Below are 21,324 nucleotides of genomic sequence, written 5' to 3'. Positions count from 1 at the left end.
ACTTGATAATATAGTGGTTCTTTCCTTTTTTTTTTTTTTTTTTTTTTTTTTTGGATGGGGAGGTCTTCTTTGTTTCATTTCTTCCAAGAGTTTTCCTTACAAAATTTTGATTCAGAAGATTCTCTGGGATTTCCTTTATCTGTGATCTATAATATTAACAAAGAGGGTGTTGTTTGAATTAGAACATTTTGAATAAACTTAGGAACACCTTTAGGATACATTATTTGGCATTTTAACTCCCTCCTGTGCCTAAAGTAATTGTCACTCTTAGTGTTGGGAAAGTTTTTTGGGGAAAGTTTTGTTTTTGAGAGAGAGAATGCTCACCAGTGATGGGCTGGGGGAAGCACAGGGAGGGGGAGAAGCAGACTCCCCGCTGAGCAGGAGCTAGATCCCAGGACCCTGGGATCATGACCTGAGCCAAAGGCAGACGCTTAACCAACTGAGCTACCCAGGCGCCCCAGTTTTGGGAAACTTTTTAGAAGTTTTATTTACTGAAGCATGACAATTCAGACTAAATATAAAGTCTAGCAGCAGTCAGATATAAATGACTAAAGGCAATTTAGGTAGGAAAAGTAAGAAGAGGGCGATTTCTCTGCTTCTGTTCAGAGAGCTACAGAAATGAGGAGAAATTAATTTCGAACCATTGTTGGCATTTTTTTAACTTTCTTTTGAAACATAAAGACTATCTTGGTATGAACCAAGAACAAGAACTTAAAAAAAAAAAGGAACTAAATAAAGTCCCTTGACCTACCCTACCATACTGCTATTTATTCAGAGAAAAGAAGAGCCAGGAGGAGGAGGAGGTCCATGGAGGGGAAGGAAAGGATCTCTGCCCACTCTGGGCTCAGGTTCGCAAGACAAAGAAAGCAGCCCCAACCATGATTAAATGGGTCTAAGGAGGCACCAGGAGGCTCCTAAGGAGGCACAAAGCTGCACTGTCATGTTTGCTTGTTAGCTTGCTTGAAGTTTTTACCTGTCCACCATAGGTAGGGACAATATGCATGAAGCAAGCACCAGAAGCCAAGAGGTCCCCAACAAGGGCTTTTCCATCCATTGTCTCTGCACGTCAATAATTCACGTTGTCATACTGATCTTATTTAGCCCTGCAGATTTTTTTTCCTGAAAACTATCTCAGTACTCAAATTATGACTAACCCTATTGAGCATTTGCCATGGGCTACTCTTATGAGATCAAAATTTGTGCGTTCAAACTTGGGAGTCAAATGGCTTTACAGACACGCTGAACAGCATCCAGAGTTAATTTATTCTAGCACAGATAAGGGAACCGAACTGGAAAAAGGCCAGCGAGCCCGGGCTCCCGGGGAGAAGAGGTGTTTCATGAGTACTGAAGAAATTGGCCATTTAAAGTGAAGCGTGCCTACATGGAAAGGGTGAGCAGGAGGAACGGTGCAGCCGGAGTAGTAAAAGGACAATGTGAAAGATGGAGCAGAATGATGCAACCTTGAACTCCGTGCCAAGTCTGGGTTTTACCTACAGGTGACAGGGAGATGATGAAGGATTTTAAACAGAAGAATGACGTATAGGATTTGCTGTTCAAACTCTAATCTGACAGCAATATGAGCAATGACCTGGGGAAGGAGTATAGTCGAGAACATTCTTACTCAAAGAATGGACTGCAGACCAGAGCCAGCCTGCAAACTGTTACAGGTCTGCGACAAGACAACTATGCAAATCTGAAAAACTAAGTTTCTGTCTGTTGGGTCTAACAATAAGAAATCTGAACTTTGCAGCAGTTTAAAACATGACCCCACTGAACTATGATGAAAAAACGGGATATTTGCACAGCTTCAAAATAGTTCCCCACAAAGAAACCTACAGGGGAGAAATGTGGCAGACACCACCTTAACCAACAGAGCACATTCCACATCACCAGAAATAAGATGACATCAAATATACGCCCTGATACCGCGCACTGCGGAGGACACACCATTGCTTCTGAGGTACTTTTGCCAAAACTACAAACCTCGATCTAATCATGAAAAATATGCTACTCAAACTGAGTGGCATCTTACAAAGTAACTTCCCAATGCAATTCTTTTTTTTTTTTTTTTTTTGGGTGGAGAGTCCGATCTAGTTTTTATTTACAACCCTGGCATTGTGCCCATCATGGATATTTTTTCTTTTCTTTTCTTTTTTTAATTGTTATGTTGGTCACCATTATGTACATCATTAGTTTTTGATGTATTGTGCCATGATTCATTGTTTGCTTATAACACCCAGTGCTCCAGGCAATCTGTGCCCTCCTTAATACGCATCACCAGGCCCACCCAATCCCCCCACCCCACCCCCTGCCCTTCTAAAACCCTCAGTTTGTTTCGTGGAGTCCCTAGTCTCTCATGATTCATCTCCCTCTCTGATTTCTCTCCCTTCATTTTTCCCTTCTCCTAATGTCTCCATGCTATTCCTTATGTTCCATAAATAAGTGAAACGGTATGATAATTGACTTTCTCTGTTTGACTTATTTCACTCAACATAATCTCCTCCAGTCCCGTCCATGTTGATGCAAATGGTAGGTATTCATCCTTTCTCAAGGCGGAGTGATATTCCATTGTGTATATGGACCCCATCTTCTTTTTTTTTTTTTATTTTTATTTTTTTATTTTTTCAGCGTAACAGTATTCATTCTTTTTGCACAACACCCAGTGCTCCATGCAAAACGTGCCCTCCCCATTACCCACCACCTGTTCCCCCAACCTCCCACCCCTGACCCTTCAAAACCCTCAGGTTGCCCCAACCTCCCACCCCTGACCCTTCAAAACCCTCAGGTTGTTTTTCAGAGTCCATAGTCTCTTATGGTTCGCCTCCCCTCCCCAATTGGACCCCATCTTCTTTATCCACTCGTCTGTTGGAGGCCATCTTGGCCCTTCCCACATTTTGGCAATTGTGGACATTGCTGCTATGAACATTGGGGTGCATGTGGCCCTTCTTTTCACTACATCTGTATCATTGGGGTAAATACCCAGTAGTGCAATTGCTGAGTCATAGGGTAGCTCTATCGTTAATTTTTTGAGGAAACTCCACACTGTTTTCCAAAGTGGTTGCACCCATGTGCATTCCCACCAACAGAGTATGAGTGTTCCCCTTTCTCCACAACTTCTCCAATATTTGTTGTTTCTTGCCTTGTCGATTTTTGCCATTCTAAAGCAATTCTAAAGTGTTAAAGCCAGGGCGTCTGGGAGGCTCAGTCGGTTAAGCATCTTCCTTCAGCTCAGGTCCCAAGATCAAGCCCCATGTCTGGCTCCCTGCTCAGCAGGGAGTCGGCTTCTCTCTCTCCCTCTGCCCCTCCCCCTGCTCCTTCTCTCACTCTCTCAAATAAATAAGTAAATAAAATCTTTTAAAAAAATTAAAAAGCCATAAAAGACAAGAGTGTGGAGCTGTCCCCAACTTAGGGAGACTCCTACTAGAGAGAAGACTAAATGTAATGTGGGACCCCAGATCAGACCCAGGACTAGAAAAAGTAGCAAAAACTGGCAAAACTCTAATAAGATCTACAGGTTAGTTAATATGATTATATCAATGTTAATTTCCTGGGTTTTAATAACAGTTCTATTGTTTTGTAAGATGTTGACATTCGTAGAAGCTGGCTGAAAGGCATACACCTATTCTTTGTACTAATTCTGTAACTGTTCCATAAGCCTAAAATTATTTCAATATTAAAAGTCTTTTGATGTGTGTTTTGTTTGTTTGGGTTGTTTTGTTTTGTGGGTCCCAAATCTTTGACTCTCCTCTCCGAGAAGTGGGATCTATGTTTGCTCCCCATGAGTCTAGGCAGGTTTGCAATGGCTTTGACCAACAGTGTAGTTAGTCACTGCATGACCTCTGCTTATATTCTGAGTGCATTTTCTAGATTTCAGTTTTATAATATCTTATAAAAATATGTATACTTGTTATCTGTCGCTGCATAACAAACTATCCCAAACTTAGTGTCATAAAGCAATAACTACATTGTAATGCTAACGACTTCTTTGGATCATGGATTTGGACAGGGCACGCTGAGGATGACCTGTCCTTGCTCTCTGATGTCGGTTCCCCAACATCAGCTGGAAAGACACAAAAGCTGGGGGTGACTAGAACAGCTGAGGGGCTGGAAGCATCGGTAGGCTTCTTCGCTCACATGTCACATGGGGTGACTCACGGAAGCCTCAGTTAATTCTGCCCACTGGATCACCTGCTGCTACCCTCTCCAAGTGGCCTAGCCTCTCACAGCATGGCAGCTGGGTGCCAAGCAGGAGCATTCCTTGACAACCAGATGAAACTGACCGCGCTTACACAGTATCATTTTCACGGCATTCTAGATGGTTACAAGCCAGTCTTTAAGGTCAGCTTAGCCTCAAGTGGAGGAGAAAAGGTCATCTCCTGATGATGGGAGTGGAGGAAGAGCACGTGGGATGGGACAGACTTCTGTAGCCATCTTCATAAGACTCAGTCTGCCCCAGCATTAGTCGGCAACACACAGAAATTGTAAAAACGGTTTCTTCACCACAGATAGTGTGAGCCAGAGAGAACAGTTAACAGTTAATAGAACAGTTAATAGTTAATAGGCTACTACAGCAATCCAAAGGAGGCATAACTGGGGCCTTGTATTTGATTTTTATTGCTGAATAACAAATCAGCACAAACTCAGTGGCTTAAAGCATACCCATTCATTGAATCAAAGTCCTGTAGGTCAGAAGCCTAGCTCAGCATGACTGGGGGATCTGCTCAGAGTGCCATAAATCTGAAACTAAGGTGTCAGTGGTGCTAACTTCCCCTTGGGATGCTGGGGACAAGAGGTTGTGTTTTCTTTTTCCTTTTTTTTTTCCTTTTTTATTTATCTGAGAGAGAGTGAGCAAGAAGGGGCAGGGGCAAAGGGAGAAGCAGACTCCCCACTGAGCATGGAGCCTGATATAGGCCTCGATCCCAGGACCCTGGAATCATGACCTGAGCCAAAGGCAGATGTTTAACTGACTGAGCCACACAGGCACCCCAGAGAATGTGTTTTCAACCACTCCTTCTATTACTGGTCCAGTGAATCAGCTTCAAAAAGAAATAGTCTCATAATGTATAGCTATGACATGATATTATGTCTAGCCTGAAAACAAGACTATTTGTAATGTTTCTCCTTGAAATGTTTGCCCTTGCCTGCAAAGCTTGCTAATCCTCTTGCACAGAATTGCAGAAGTCTTACCAATAGAGGTACACATCTAAGGAGATACTTTTCACAGGAAAAGGGCAGGGTCCTGGGCCTTAACCCTCTGTCTTTCTGAACACTGCAGCTCTGTAGCTAGTCTTTTTTCTGTAATAATTCCTTGAGTCCTTGGCACTCTCCCCGGGACATGGTTCTGTGCTGGTCACACAGCTCCACATTCACACTCCAGGTGAGAAGCATGTTGTATCTTACACCAGAGTTAGGAGGGGACTGAACTGAACGGGGTGGGCGAAAACACTATAAGTAAGACAAGAAAGATAAAAGGACTGGCAAGAGCATAAAGCAGAGTCAAGTCCCCGGAGGACCACCAGATTTCACATGTGGCCAGCATCTCCTTTTCCCTTATAGACTTGAGCCCAACACTAGGGAAGAGCACTTATATCAGAGATAATCCTTAAATTCTTTTCAAATTAATGAACCTGCTTATATTCTATGGTCCCTTGTCCTGTTACTTAATGAAATGCAAGACAGTTTTTTTTTTTTTCAATTTACTTAAAGTCAGGCTAAGATCTCTTTTCTTTCACATACTCATTAATATCTGTATTAATATAATATTATCTAATATCATATAATACCCATTACATGCCATGCATTGAGCTAAGTTAAAACTACAGCAAGTATTGTAAGTGCCAAGACAGATGTCTATAAAGGGTACAGAAGGGGGCACATGTCTGGCTCAGTTGGTAAAGTGAGCGACTCTTGATCTCGGGTTGTAAGTTCAAGCCCCACATTGGGTGTAGAATTTACTTAAAATCTTATAAAAGAAAAAAAAAGTACAGAGGGGACATTAGAAATACAGTTGACCCTTGAATAACACAGTGAGTAAGGATACTGACACCCTGCATAGTTGAAAAATCCATGTGTAACTTCTGACTCCCCCAAAACTTAACTAGTAATAGCCTATTGTTGATCTGAAACCTTACTGATAACATAAACAGCCCATTACCACATTACCACATACCTTGTATGTTATATACTCTTAATATACATATATTAATTATATACTCTATTCTTACAATAAAGTAAGCTAGAGAAAAAAATGTTAAGGAAAGCATAAGGAAGAGAAAATGCATTTACAATACTGTACTGTATTTATTGGAAAAAAATCTGCATATGAGTGCGCCTATGCAGTTCAAACCCATGTTGTTCAAGGGTCAGCTATAGACTTTCCTATCTGAGGAGCATAACAAAGTCTTTGAATTGAAACCTACAATGACAATAGTAGTAAACACAGAGTGCACAATTACTGTGTGGAACATGTTCCCAAGGCTGCACATGTGGTCATTCACCAGATTCTAACAAAGAAAATGAAAATCCCCCGTGCCTGCCTGACTTGAGGCACATGTCAGCCAAAGATGTCTGCGCTCAGGGTAGGACAACAAAAGTTGGAGTGAGCCCCGGCATGGGGGACCGGTAGAGGCACTGAATGCTGTGAGGAAAGCACAAGATATATATTATTGAAAATATATTATTGAAAAATATTTTAAGGCTCAAGATGGAAAATCATGAACCACATGATACTGTCAAGGAAGACTTAATCTTCAATATCATAACTAGAAAAATTAAACAACTCCCAGAAGCAGAAAGGAATCTGCTTGAACAATGATCAGCATATGTTGGACTTAATGTTGGTCTCTGGTCTAATAGCAAATAGTCTTTTTTGACGCATCTTAAATGTGACACAGGCTTGTATAGCTGCTGGCTTACCAATGGCAATGATCCCATTTATTTATTTATTTATTTATTTATTTTAGTATATGTGCTGCCGAAGCGAGCACCGCAATGATCCCATTTTTGATTGTGGACTTATCTTACAAAGGTTTTGTAAGTTTACCTTTGAATACAGGTGATTTGAATTGTGAAACCTGTACCATAACACAGGGTGGACTGGTTGGTCTTGTTTTGGATGGTCTATACACTGTTATCTTGGCTATATCTGTGAACTGTGGCCTAGCAGCCAGGTATGAGTCAGCCCCGCTACCAGAGAAAAGGAAACTTACTGGACTAGAATTTCTAAGCCTGTCTTTAGAAAGATGTTATTTCCCATTTTGCTCCAGACTATGTTTGCAGCATACCTTGGATCTAGACAATATAAACTAATTATAAAGGCCCTTCAGTCACCCGAACCTGGCCTAGAAATTCAGTGACTATTAAACAAACGTGTACACAAAAATAAAATTATAATGTATGAAAAAAAAATCCTAGGAGTCAGGTCAGATGATGATATTGATGATTTTTTGTTTGTTTGTTTCACCTGAGAAACTGAGAAATGAGGAAGTAAATCGGTCACGTAACAAGGAGGGCAGCTTAGATTACACCCCACAGTATAGGTATTACCTGAGCTGAAACTTGAAAGAGGAGTAGGTTGTTGACAGGCAGAGAATGGATGAAGCAGGAGGAGGAGGAGGAGGTGGAGGAAGACAGGTAGGGATGAATTATGTCCTGGGCAAAGGGAACAACTGCATGACAAAGTGCAAAATTGGAATGGGCTCATTATAGGCAGTGAAAAGCGAGTGAACAGGCACATTTGCTGTAGTAGTAGAAGTAGTAAAGGGAAGATAATAAAAGATCAGGCTGGAGGAATAAACCAGGGCAGTTAACAAGAGATCTTACTAGCTACGCCGAGGAGCTTAAACTTTATCCTCTGGGTGGGGATTGGTAAATTCCAGCCTACAAGCCAAACCCTACTGGTGGTCTATTATTTCTATGGCCCACAAGCTACGAATAGTTGTTATGTTTCTAAATAGTTGGGAAAAAAATCAAAAGAATATTTCATGACATATGAAATTGCATGAAATTCAAATTTCAGTTTTCATAAGTAAAGTTTAACTGAAACACAGCCATGCTCATTCATTTACATACTGTCTCTGGTTGCTTTTACACTGCAATGCCAGGGCTGAGTAGCTGCAACACAGCCCATATGGCCAGCAATGCCTGAAATATTTACTATCTGGTCTTTTAGAGAAAGCTTGCCAAGCCCTACTCTAGGTAACTAGGAGCTGCTAAGGGGCTGGTTAGGCAAAATGGTATCATTACCAGCTTTATAGTTTTACAATGATTATTCAGGACAAAGTGAGGAGGATGGACTGGAAATAAAAAGGACTGGGAACAGGGGCGCCTGGGTGGCTCAGTGGGTTAAAGCCTCTGCCTTCGGCTCAGGTCACAATCCTGGGGTTCTGGGATCTAGCCCTGCATCGGGCTCTCTGCTCAGCAGGGAGCCTGCTTCCCCCTCTCTCTCTGCCTGCTTCTCTACCTACTTGTGATCTCTGTCTGTCAAATAAATAAATAAAATCTTAAAAAAAAAAAAAAAAGGACCAGGAACAGAAAGATCAGTTAGCTGGATCTAACTGTGATTATTCTCAACATAAGACAGTGATTATTCTCAACATAGAGGTGATAAGCACCAACACAGGCAGAAATGGGAAAAGAAAAATGAGAACCATCAATAAGGGTTTCAAAATCTACTGGATGCAGAAGAGGAAGAGGAGGGAATGAATACAGAATGACTCCAGGTGCCTGATCTGTCCCACCTGGGGTTACCACCATGACCAACACCAGAACAATCACCATCACAACAAGCAGCCTCAAGGAACTCCTATGCATCACACACTGGGTGTAATCAGCGCTCTCTCACCTAATCCATTGCTATGATGTAGGAAGGAGTCACCTTGTTCTACAGAGAAGAAAACGAACACTGAACCTTATACAAGATATCATAGCTAGTTTCTGAGTTCACGATATTAACTGCTCTAAGATACTATGATATATAGAGGGAAAACTTACTTTGGATAAGAAAATGAATTAAGTTCTGAAAGATGAGTGACAAGTCAACTGAGGGCAGAAACTCAAGGCACACCAACATTTAAAGAGTTGTCAGGAGAAAAAAAAACAAACACCCAATGGTGTCAAGGTTCACAGAACGCAGGAAGCAAGGATGTCAGTGGGGTGGAATGGAAGAAAGTCAAAAAGAACATGTTAACACCCTGCTCAATCTCCTGGATATTCAGATCTTTGGTTCAGTCCCAGTTTCTATAAATTATGCTTGTATTATACGGAGGAACTCCCCAAGCTCACTTCAGGAGTCGTTTCTAAGATCAATAAATGATACTACGGTACAAACAAACAAACAAAATAGAGCGATGATCAACTGGAAGCCACTGAACCAAAGACTACATTGCTGACCTTCAAAACCACAAGATAGGTGATGGATTATCATTCATGTTAATGCTTGATAAGAACCACCAGCCTGGGGGGCGCCTGAGTGGCTCAGTCAGGTAAGCAGCTGCCTTCAGGTCAGGTCATGATCCTGGGGTCCTGGGAACGAGTCCCGCATCTAGCTCCCTGCTGAGTAGAGAGTCTGCTTCTCCTCCTCCCTTTGCCTTCCCCTGCTCATGCTTGCTCTCTCTCAAGTAAATAAAAATCTTTAAAAAAAAAAAAAAAAAAAGAACTACCAGCCTCTATGAGTATGTTTTCAACAAATTTTTTTCCTGATTATAGAAAATAATTATTAAAAATCATGTCAAAAATAGGCAAGATCTGAATAGACATTTTTCCAAAGAAAACATACAGATGGCCAACGGGTACATGAAAAGATGCTCAACATCATTAATCATCAGGGAAATGCAAATCAAAACCACAATGAGATATCACCTCACACCTGTTAAAATGACTTATCAAAAAGACCAGAAATAACAATGTTGGTGAAGATGTAGGAAAAAAGAGTACCCTTGTGCCCTTTTGATTGGAATATAAATTGGTACAGCCATTGTGGTAAACAACATAGAAGTTTCTTGAAAATTAAAAATAGGACTATCGTATAATTCAACAATTCTACTTCTGGGTATTTATCCAAAGAAACAAAAGCATTAATTTGAAAAGATATATGCACCCTCATGTTCACTGCAGCCTTCTTTAAAAAAGCCAAGCTACAGAAGCAGTCCAAGTGTCCACTGATACACCACACACACACACACACACACACACACACACATAGTGGTATATTATGCAGTCATTTAAAAAAAATTAAAATCTTGGGACACCTGGGTGGATCAGTGGGTTAAGCCTTTGCCTTCGGCTCAGCTCATGATCTCAGAGTCCTGGGATCGAGCCCCACATTGGGCTCTCTGCTCAGCAGGGAGCCTGTTTCCCTTCCTCTCTCTCTGCCTGCCTCTCTGCCTACTTGTGATCTCTGTCTGTCAAATACATAAAAAAGACCTTTAAAAAAAAAAAACTTGCCATTTCCAACAATACAGATGGACCTTAAAGGCATCACAGTAAGTGAAATAAGGCAGACAAAGACAATTACTATATGATCTCACTTAAATGTAGAATCTAAACAAAACAAATCAACAAACCAAATAAAACCAAGCTCACGGATATAGAGGAAAGACTGGTAGTTGCCAGAGGTGAGGGCTGGGTGGGTGTGGGAGAAAAGTGTGAACTGTTTTGATTTTTTCTTACACTTTAAATAGATTGACTATAAGTAAAGGAACAAATGAGAAAAGAACAAGTTAGGCAAATATACTCTATCAGTTACCAACATTTATTATAAACTTCACTATAATAGAGTATGGTACTAATTTAAAACCTCCTACAGATCAAATTAGGATGGAGAGAAAAAAAATCTTAATTTTACAGACCTATGTATATAATTATTTATATAAAATCTAGAAATACAGAAGTATAAAATATAGTATTTTACTGAATGTTACCTTTGGGAAAAACAGAAAAACATTACAAGATAATATTGCAATCCCAGTCCTGTAAGAAAATCATTAATAAATTCTGATGTATTATTTACTTGTCTTTCTCTATTCATACAAGGCATAGGGTCCACCTCACCTGGAAAATCTCAGCTACCATTTCTTGTGCATGTATTCTGAGCCCTACACAGCCACGCCTCATTTAGTGTCTAATGACACTTACAGAGAAGACCCTGAAGCACAGGCTGGTGGGCAATTTTCCCACAGCGACTCACAAGCCAGGAATGGGTCTGGGATTAGAACTGGAATCTGCCTAATTTAAGGTATATTGCATCCAAATAGAGGATGGGAGAAAATGGTCAACTCATACCACATATATGGGGCTTATTAAAAACATTTTCCCATATCAATAAATCATAGTTTTCTAACCTACAAGGTATTTAGCTAATCCTCTATGGATGGATCCTTGTTTTTCACTCTTATAGTATTCAGTAGGGGGAAAAAAAACCAAATGTAGTGGTTAAGGGATCACTTCAAGAGAGTTCAAATCCTCACTCAATAGTCCTAAGCTCTATGATCCTGGTAAGTATATCAACTCCAAGTTTACTTTCTTTGCATATAATAGCATAGTCTCCTTCATTTTGTGAGGCTGAAGATTAAATATGGTTGTGCACATGAATTATCCAACACTGTCTGGAATATAAGCAGCTCTCTTTGAAGACAGTTACTAGCTATCTTTACGTTCATTGTTGTTGTTTGTTATTAGAGAGAGAGAGAGAGAGAAGAGAGCCTGAGAGTGAGCAATGGGGGAGGGACAGAGAGAGAAGGAGAGAGAGAATCTTAAGCAGGCTCCATGCCTAGCACAACACAGAGCCTGACACAGAGCCCAACAGCGGCCTCAACACGGGGCTCAATCCCATGACCCTGAGATCAAGACCTGGGCTAAAACCAAGAGTCAGATGCTTAACCGACTGAGCCACCCAGGCACCCCACCTTTCATTGTTGTTTTAAATAATGTATCAATGGACATCCTTGCACACAAATATTTGTGCATATCTTTTACTGTTTTCTTAAGCTATATTCCTCGAAGTGGAACCAAAGGACATTTAAGATTTAACACGTACTGACAGTCTGCAAGTCACAAAAGATGTACTAACGTAGGAAAGTGCAAGTTTCACTAAACTCTCAACAAGAGCTGTTAAAAAAAAAAAAACCTGCCAATTTGACTTCTTTATTATCTAAATGGAATTTTCTTGATTCCTAATTTAGGGTTACTCTTTTTCATATTTATTGCTAGAAATGCCCTTTTCATGCCCTTTGTCCATTTTCCCTTTGAGCTACCCTACTTTAGAATTTCAAAGTAACTAATGAAGTCTGTCCCTAAAAGCTGACCATTGTGTTTACTTTGTAACAGTTGGGTTAAGCTGGATTTATGACTTCAAGCAGACAGAAGAAATGCACACGCACAAAATGGTACATTTTGAGGGTATGAGGTGTCTCAGAGGCATTTACCTCATTGAAGAGCCATGGTTAGTCTCCTTTACTGCCTGGGGTTTTTTTCCTATGTAATACTCTATGGCAAAGAATCTTAAGTGATAACACATGTTCAAGATGGCAATAAAACTGTGCCAGGAAAGTCACAGAACATTTGAAACTCAGACCACTGTTTAGTCTGGCAGCTCTTGTGCTCTTTAATTATATCACAAAGGCCCCGTCTGTACAGCAAACACTGTAATATATTCTGACCAATAACTGTCATCACATAAAATCAGAAGACTTGATAAGGAGGAGGATTTGGTGTTGAGAGTCTGTGTTTTATGCCTCATGTTACATTCCATTCGGTTGGGCTTCACTTTGTTCTATGGAGTTGACAGTGACAGGTGTACTCAATATATTCACAGAGAATGCATGGCTTTATCAAGAGTAGATAAAAACAACAAAAATGAGTCGGTAGCACATGTACTATACTCTTTCTGAAATGGTAAACTACCTTGGAAAATCACCGAAAGAGAGTGCAAACATTAAAAGAGAACTCTGATGCTAAAATCGGCCGAATAGTAGCAAAGGATTTATGCTTTAAGACTTTAGAAGGTACACTGATCACACCAAGAGACTGTTTAGCTAGGTTTATCTGGCTGTAAAAACCAAACAAAAAAAGGCCTGTAAATTAACTGTATGATTCAAAAAGAGACCCAATAACCATATAAACACAAAATGAGGGCACCATAGAAATGCTTAACAGCAAGACAATGGTATCTTCGCCTTTTGCCACTGTCTTCAATGCTGCACATTTTAACACCATCCAGAAGCAAAATAAATTTGTTTTACAAGTACAAAATAACCAAAAGGCATTAACTGATGAGTCAAAAATCAAAGAGGCCAATAAGGAAAGTTGGAAACTCCCACCAAGCAAAAGTAAATAAATATATCAGTCCAAATAAACATACCTGACATTAATATTCTAGTCCAAGCCAATTGGCTCAACTGTCATCTCTACATATTCCTTACTGAACTGATAAAGGTGTTAGTCTGATGTTAAACAGACAAGAAATTTAAAGACTACTCCTTTTAAATCCTGAAGATAATGATGCCTATGATGGCTGGATGAAGAAATGGAAACCTGTTTAAAATGGTAGAAAATAAAGTCGATTGCTTTGATGCCACCCCCAATGTGTACATGAGACACCAAGTATCGCACTGAAGAGTAATCCATGTTTCAACAGCTAATGGCCTTGAGAGCTTGTGAAGGTCGGGTTTTCCCAACACCATCATAACAGCCATCTCCTCGTGGGCCCTGCCACTCCCACCCTGAAACATCATTTCCACTAGCACACAGGCCACTTGGAGCTTTCACCTCCCCAGTGAATTAGCTGGAAAAGCTCACTGTGCACTCACACACACAAGACTGTCTGCGCAAGCCCCACAGAAAGGTTGCTCTCTACAACTCAAGTCATTTCTTGGTAATTCCTACACAATGGGAAGAGCCTGCTGCCAAACTAGGCCCAACACTTAACGGCTTAGGTTTGTGATCTAGCCCTGTAATTTACATCACGCTCTGGCAGTGCTGGCCAGAACTCTGCCCATCAAGGAATGATGGAATTTGAGTAGCATGATTGTCATGATGCTGCTGTGCACCCCCACAATGGCCACAGAGTTTGCAGAAGAGTCTCTGGCTCTGTCTGGAGGTCCAGCAAGCCCAGGGCTGTTGAAGTGAGGAACCAAGGAGAAGATGACTAGGGATGTGGGGCTGCATGCACTGTCCACTTGTCCAGGGCTCCAGCTTTGCTAGGAAGCACATGGAGAATGACCAGCCCCAAACCCTGGCCCTAAAAGCCTTAAGTCTGAGCAAATAATGAGCAGGTAGTAAAATACGGCCAAGGGCATGGTACATCTGACATTTAACCCACATTCTGAGTTTATATGTAGCAAGGAACCTGGATGATACTCACTTTATGCAGGAGTTCAGTAAGAATGTGTAGGAACGCTCCAATAATTTATCCAACCCTTAACTCCTAAAAACCACTGCCCCTGAAGCCTACAACACCCAGGCTTAAACCTACCTTACAAGGGTTCCAGAGAGAACTACCTAAGAAGGGTTCAGAGAAGGGCTCCACCCCCAGAGAGGTGAGTCCCTCTATTCCATCTGAAAGGGCTAAAAATAAAGAGTAATTCTGAACAGGCTTAAATGGTTTATTAAGAAAAATGTAATGCTTTTTTCCACAGGCAAAATAAGTATTACTTAACTATTTTTAAAGGCTAATATAAAAAGAGGAACTCATAAAAACAATAATCACTACAATAATGATCACCATTTTTCAGTGACCGCAATACCACTCTTACTATCTGTCTTAAAGGAGGAAACAAAGGATAATAACAAATGACAACAGCCTCAAAAAGAAACACATAGGGGCGCCTGGGTGGCTTAGCAGATTAAGCCTCTGCCTTTAGCTCAGGTCATGATCTCAGGGTCCTGGGATTGAGCCCCACATCAGGCTTTCTGCTCAGCGGGGAGCCTGCTTCCCCCTATCTCTCTGCCTGCCTCTCTGCCTACTTGTGATCTCTGTCAAATAAATAAATAAAATCTTTAAAAAAAAAAAAAAAAAGAAACACATAAGTCTTTAGTAAAGTGCTAGTATTGTTTTCACAAGATTCTACAAATGGAAATATATAATCTAGTTTCCAATTATCCAAATAGAAATGCAATACCTTGACCTGACAATTCATGGACCTCATGGTTTCCAAACACTTTTCTTATCCTGTCCTCACGCACCCAGTTTCTACAGGTTTAGGACCACTACTGGCACCCTTCACTTCAAAAGCCTCACTTGAAATCTTTCCAAAAGCAAAACACCACTTCCTAACTTCCCAGTTCAAAGGTCCCTCCAGGCATGCAGGAGTTCCAACCCTTCTCCCTTAAAGAATACTGCAGGGGATAGATACCCCCTAGGGAACAGTACATCAGTCTAGCAAGCCACCCTTCACCCTCTTGCTTCATTGGTTTTACCCTCCCTCCAAAATCAAGAGTTAGACAACTTTTCTAGTAAAGGATCAGAAGTAAATACTTTTGGCTTTGCATGCTGTATGGTCTCTTTCAAAACGACTCAGCTGTGCCACTGTAATGCAAAAGCAGCCACAGACCATAAACAAATCCATGGGGCTGTGCTCTGATAATATTATATTGACAAAAGCAGGTGGGCTGGATTTGGCCCATAACTGTAGGTAATCAACCTCTGTACTAGATCATTCTCGTCAACATAGAAATGTCTCTAAAATATTGCTCATCCCGAAAAAAAAACAAGAAATGCCTGTGACCCCATATCTCCTTCTAGCTCCCCATTTTTCAGCTCTCCTTTAGAGGAAAACTCTCTCCAGATTTACTGGGGTTCCCTGTCTCCACCTCATCATTCCCTCTGCAATGAACACCACCAGACTCTTGCCCCACAAGCTTGTGAAAATAACCCTTCAAGAAGTTACTCCTGTTGCCACTGCAACCATTACTTCTCCATCCTCATCTTAGGGACACTCTCAAGAGCATCTGACGCTCTAAGTACTTCCCTCCCTCTTCAAACCCTGAAACTCAGAGGCTTGCTTCTTTACTTATAAAGCTAGCATTCACGCAGCCAGTCAACTCTGCCACCTTCCCAGGGAAACTCTGAGCACCCTCTCGAAAACTCTGAGCACCCTCTCGAAAACAGTGGGCCCCAATCCATCACTCCCCATTCTCTAACCCTGCTCTCTGTTCTTTACACCACTAATTGAAATTCAGACTTTTTTTTTTATCAATTTCCTTTATTGTCTATGATCCCCTCAGAATCATAAGCTTCATGAAAACCAGGACCATGTCTGTTCTGTCTCAGTGAACACAACTCTTTGTTGGGTGACTCAAGGAATGAATGAATAATATTAACTTTTCTTGCAGGTAGAAAATTATCAAAGCTCACTCTGTTCTGAAGGTCCATAATTCTATGATGGAAATAAACTGCGAAACTTCAAGAGCTTCTATAGAGAACTGAAAAGAAGCAAACAAACTTTCCTGTGGGCAAGAAAGGAAATACTTCAGGGGGAAAATGGTAGGTATCATTTTGTTAAAGATGATGGTATCTCTGAATGTCTATTTAAAGACAGGAGGAGGCAACTGTGAATTATTGTTGATTGGAGCCCCCAAAATACCAGGGCCTGCTGTGACTAAATACATCCACTAAATGCTGGCTTCTGACGTGACATTCAGTGAGCTGCTCAAGTCTGGGCACCAAGTGGCCAGAAACACCAGCATGGAGGACTCCCAGCCAGGTGCTGCCTGCCACTCCACTCCCTAAAGAGAGCTGTCACTGAGCCCACATGAGTCAGAAGAGGAAAACTGAAATGACCAAGCATATAGGCTGTTATGAGAATATTAAAAGATTACTTTGTTTCTGACAAGAGATCCAAACTGTCTCCAGGGACCCAACTGAACCCCATACAGTAAGGATGGGCAATGAAATGCTTACCAGCTCACCATGAACTTGGGGAAAAACTCCATGACAGTAAGTAAGATAATGGAAGAAAATAATCAGAAGCGTGTATTTCCACTAGTAGCAGGTAAAAATCATGTTAAGAGTTGTTGGGTTTTTTTTTTCCAGAAAACATAACATTGAAACAGATTTCAATTACCGTTTATTTTCCTCACACATCATTTAGGAAAAGAGAATGCCCTGGATCAGTTCCTAAGGTTTTAGGTGGGTGTCCTTCCATAATTCTATCAGAAACAGAATGCTGGGGTGGAAGGAGAGAATTATTTGACTGCTTACCCCATGAGTGCTTACATAAACACTTACATTTTCCCTATAGGAAATACTGAGATGAATTAGAGCATGATTAACGTAATAAGGAGGGATTTCAACCCAACTGGTGTGCTCTAAGTCATAAGCACAGGAGGGTCCCAAACCTGGGAAGATGAGGGAAGGAAGAGGTTCCATTGAACCAGGAACCAGGATATTATTAACCACATTTGTGCCAGGAGCTGCCACAGTGATAAAAATCAAAGAACAATGGTGCCAGAACCTAGTGATGATGGCAGAGGGACACAAAGGAGAATCATTTGTTCTTAACAGATCCATATGACAGTGGAGTTGACTGTGTTGAGGAACTGGACCACTCTTCTAGGTAAACATGAGGCAATGAAACTGAAAACAAGATGACTCCAAAGTCCACTGTGATATCCACTTGGGTTTGTTTTTTAAAAAGTGGCTCTGCTGGGGAGTACAAAGAACAACAGACCAGGAGTCTGATCCAAAATCTGATCTTCAAACTGACGTGATGTTTGGGGCACACCAATTCCCTCTGGGACTTCATTTTCCCTGTGTATAAAATGAAGACATTAGCCCAGTGTACTAGTCACGTCTTTTTATTCTGTATTTTTGTCTCTTTAACATCTCGAGGACTTGCCAACTCTGGAGGGAATGCCCCTCCCAGAGCCAGCTGTTTCTTAGAGATAGCAAACAACTCTCCTCTGAGCTTGCCTTTCCTGTGCAAATCAACCAACCCAGAGCCATAACCCCAATGGCTTCCTTTATGGTACTTTCTACTCCCAGCGGGGCCCACACCCCAGGGCCAGGTACCACAGAGCTGGCCCCTACTTACCCCAGAAGCAGGTACCAGATGACTAGAGAGAGCCTCTATACTTCCACAACCCCGTGAAAGTATTCAAACTAGTCAAGCCTAAATATGCTCACCCATTCCTTCCTTTGTAAACTACAATAAGGGCCCTGGTCCACATTTGCCTCTCACTTCCTCTGCCTCTTGACTGACCCTGCTGCTTCTTCATGTGGCCACCTTTGGCATGGTATGCCCCCTCCTCTTTGGATCTGTGAGTATAACAAGCTTTCTTTTCCAGGACAGTTTTTACCTGATCTACTGAACTCACCACACTACACCTCACCACATCAATACCAAAAAATCTACATTTTATAACACCAAGATAATCTCTAAAGTTCCCTAACAGCTCAAAAATTCTAATATTTCTATATTCTCATGAATAAAGGTAAAAAAAAAAAGAGTTCTGTTCCTTTAGATCAGGGTTCAGGAAACACTGTGTGAAAAGGGCTAGAAAGTAAATATTTCAGGCTTTGCTGGACCCAAGGTCTGACTCAGATGCATCTGTGTGTTTGTAAATTTTACGACTCTTTAAATATGTCAATATCACTCTCACCTTACAGATCATGCAAAAACAGGCTGCAAGCCAGCTGGCTCTGTGGACCACAGTTTGCCAGTCTCTTTAGATGACAAGGGTAAGTCAACAGACCTGAGGACATCTTGTGAAACACAAAAAGCTTTACTGAATCCCCACTCAGACTAAATATGGCCCTACGACACAAAACTGGGAAAGCACTATTTGCCAAGGTGTACAATGAACTCTAAGTGCTTTCTTTCAATGTAAATGTCACAGAAAAAAAGTCAACTGAGACCATCCACTCTGACCTAGAAATAGCTTTCAATTGCAAGGTGCTAGTCTACTCAGTTTTCAAAGACAGTTAAAACCATCACTAGCAGCTGAACTTCTCCGAGAGCAAAACAACACTTCTACCTCTTAAAAGGATAATCTCAATGGAAGTACACAAAATACCCCCAGCAAAGTGGATCATTAGGGCAATTTTAATTTAATTTCCAAATTCCAAATAATTTCCAAATTCTTCTCAATATTTAAGGACTAAAGATGTACGCGTTGAACAAGGGTGCAGTACAGTAATCCCAAATCAAGGCAGAGTGAAAGGAAAACAAAAATAAGTAAATAAATAAAGTTTTTGGTTCAAGGAACTGATGAAAGGCACAAATCCAAAATCATTCAGTATTTTTAATCTTTCATGCTTGCTTTATCCCCTGAAATGACTGTAGTTTAGTAAGAAGTGTATATATGTGCCCAGTTTGAACAAGTGGTTAAGAACACTCGAACATGGGCTATGTCCATGAGAGGAAAGAGAAGGTAAAAAAGAGATGCTCAAAGACTCAGCGCCTGTTGGAAAAACCTTGGGTTTTATTTTGTGAGTGCTCATAAAGAATAAATAAGGAAGCCACAGAAGAGTGACCCTAGAATAGAAATGGCAGCCGCAAAGACTGAGACTGACTTGCTCCTCATGATGGGGCTTTTTGGTATCCACAAGCAACCTGAGAAGCAGCAAATCATTTCTGAAGAAATCAATTCATTCTAACAATAAAGTGTTACCATATTACATAGCTATTTCGCTTACAGATTTCATCAGAGGAAATATTTAGCTGGGTAAGCTCAGCGAACTGAGGGGGTAAAAACACCTAACTGGCTTATTTTAATGACAGGGAACCCCTCTCAAACATCTCTAACATTTCTGACAATTTGGGCTTTTAGCTTCACCAGGCTACAAAATTTAAATAAAATATAACAGAATATGTGTATGGCAGGTATCTTGTGCGGGGGATTTCTCTATGGCTCCCCCAGTTCTGTTTTGCACAAACTACAAAGACTGCACCATGCAGTTTGTTTCTGTTATTGAAAACCTGGGGGGTCAAAAAGAATGAATACTGTTATGCTGAAAAAAAAAATAAATAAATAAATAAAAATTAAAAAAAAAAAAAAAAGAAAACCTGGGGGGTTTCTCCCAATTCCTTGTAGGGTGTTAGAGCTCTGGTTTCAGTTGGTGTCACCAAACATTTCCTTCTACTGTCAAAGAGGATACCTGTTCTGGAATACTTCCTTTGCTAGTTCTTCCTCTAATCATATGAAAAAGAGGAGGAGTAAGGAGATAAATGGTGGGAGAAGGAAGAAGGGGAAGACTTATACAGCATTTTCTGAGGACCGGATGCTACTATTTCCAGATGAGGAAACTTAGGTAAAAAGAGGTTAAGAAACTTGGCCAAAATCATACAACTACTTGGGTTAAATTCCTTTAGGTGCTCCCATAACCTTCTAGACATGACTGTACCTTTGAAATTATTACACTGTTTTATAGGAACCTATTGATAAATGTCTCCTCCACTAAATCCTTAGCACCTCGAGGAGGAGAACTTTAACTGCCTCTTATCCTTGTATCATTCAGTGGTTGCCGATTAGTTGAATGAATGAACGGGCGAAGGAATCAATCAACGAATGAACCAAAAACCAATGAGGGTTCCCCTTTCCCTATACCCTCTCCAAAACTTGTTGTTTACTGTCTTGTTGATTTTGGCCATTCTAACTGGTGTAAGTTGATATCTCAAGGTGGTTTTGATTTGAATCTCCCTGATGACTAATGATGGTGAACATTTTTTCATGTGTCTGTTAGCCATTTGTATGTCTTCTTTGGAGAAGTGTCTGTTCATATCTTCTGTCCATTTTTTGACGTGATTATCTGTTTTGTGTGTGTGTTGAGTTTGAGGAGTTCTTTATATAGATCGTGGATATTAGCCCTTTGTCTTTAGTGTCATTTGCGAATATCTTCTCCCATTCCATGGGTTGCCTCTTTGTTTTGTTGACTGTTTGCTTTGCTGTGCAGAAGCTTTGGTCCCAAAAGTTCATTTTCGCTTTTGTTTCCTTTGCCTTTGGAGACATATCTTGAAAGAAGTTGCTGTGGCCAATGTGGAAGTTTTGGAGAGGGTATAGGGAAAGGGGAACCCTCTTACACTGTTGGTGGGAACGCAAGTTGGTGCAGCCACTTTGGAAAACAGTGTGGAGATCCCTTAAGAAATTAAAAATAGAGCTACCTTATGACCCTGCAATTGCACTACTGGATATTTGCCCCAAAGATACAGATGTAGTGAAAAGAAGGGCCATCTGTACCCCAACGTTCATAGCAACAATGGCCACAGTCGCCAAATTGTGGAAGGAGCCAAGATGCCCTTCAACAGATGAATGGATAAAGAAGATGTGGTCCATACATACAATGGAGTATTATGCCTCCACCAGAAAGGATGAACACCCAACTTTTCT

General features: G+C 40.9%; 1 protein-coding gene and 1 pseudogene across 2 annotated transcripts in view; one reads left to right on the top strand and one right to left on the bottom strand.

The window, feature by feature from the left end:
- The window catches only part of ULK4 (unc-51 like kinase 4), a 684,359-nt gene that overhangs the window by 387,118 nt on the left and 275,917 nt on the right, over nucleotides 1-21,324 (bottom strand). The window lies entirely within an intron of this gene.
- On the top strand, nucleotides 6,704-7,355 carry LOC123939606 (annotated as a pseudogene).

The sequence above is a fragment of the Meles meles genome, chromosome 4, assembly GCF_922984935.1.
Source record: "Meles meles chromosome 4, mMelMel3.1 paternal haplotype, whole genome shotgun sequence".
Taxonomy (NCBI): Eukaryota; Metazoa; Chordata; class Mammalia; order Carnivora; family Mustelidae; genus Meles; species Meles meles.
Note: the sequence above shows the minus strand (reverse complement) of the source record. Positions and strands in the feature narration are given on the sequence as shown.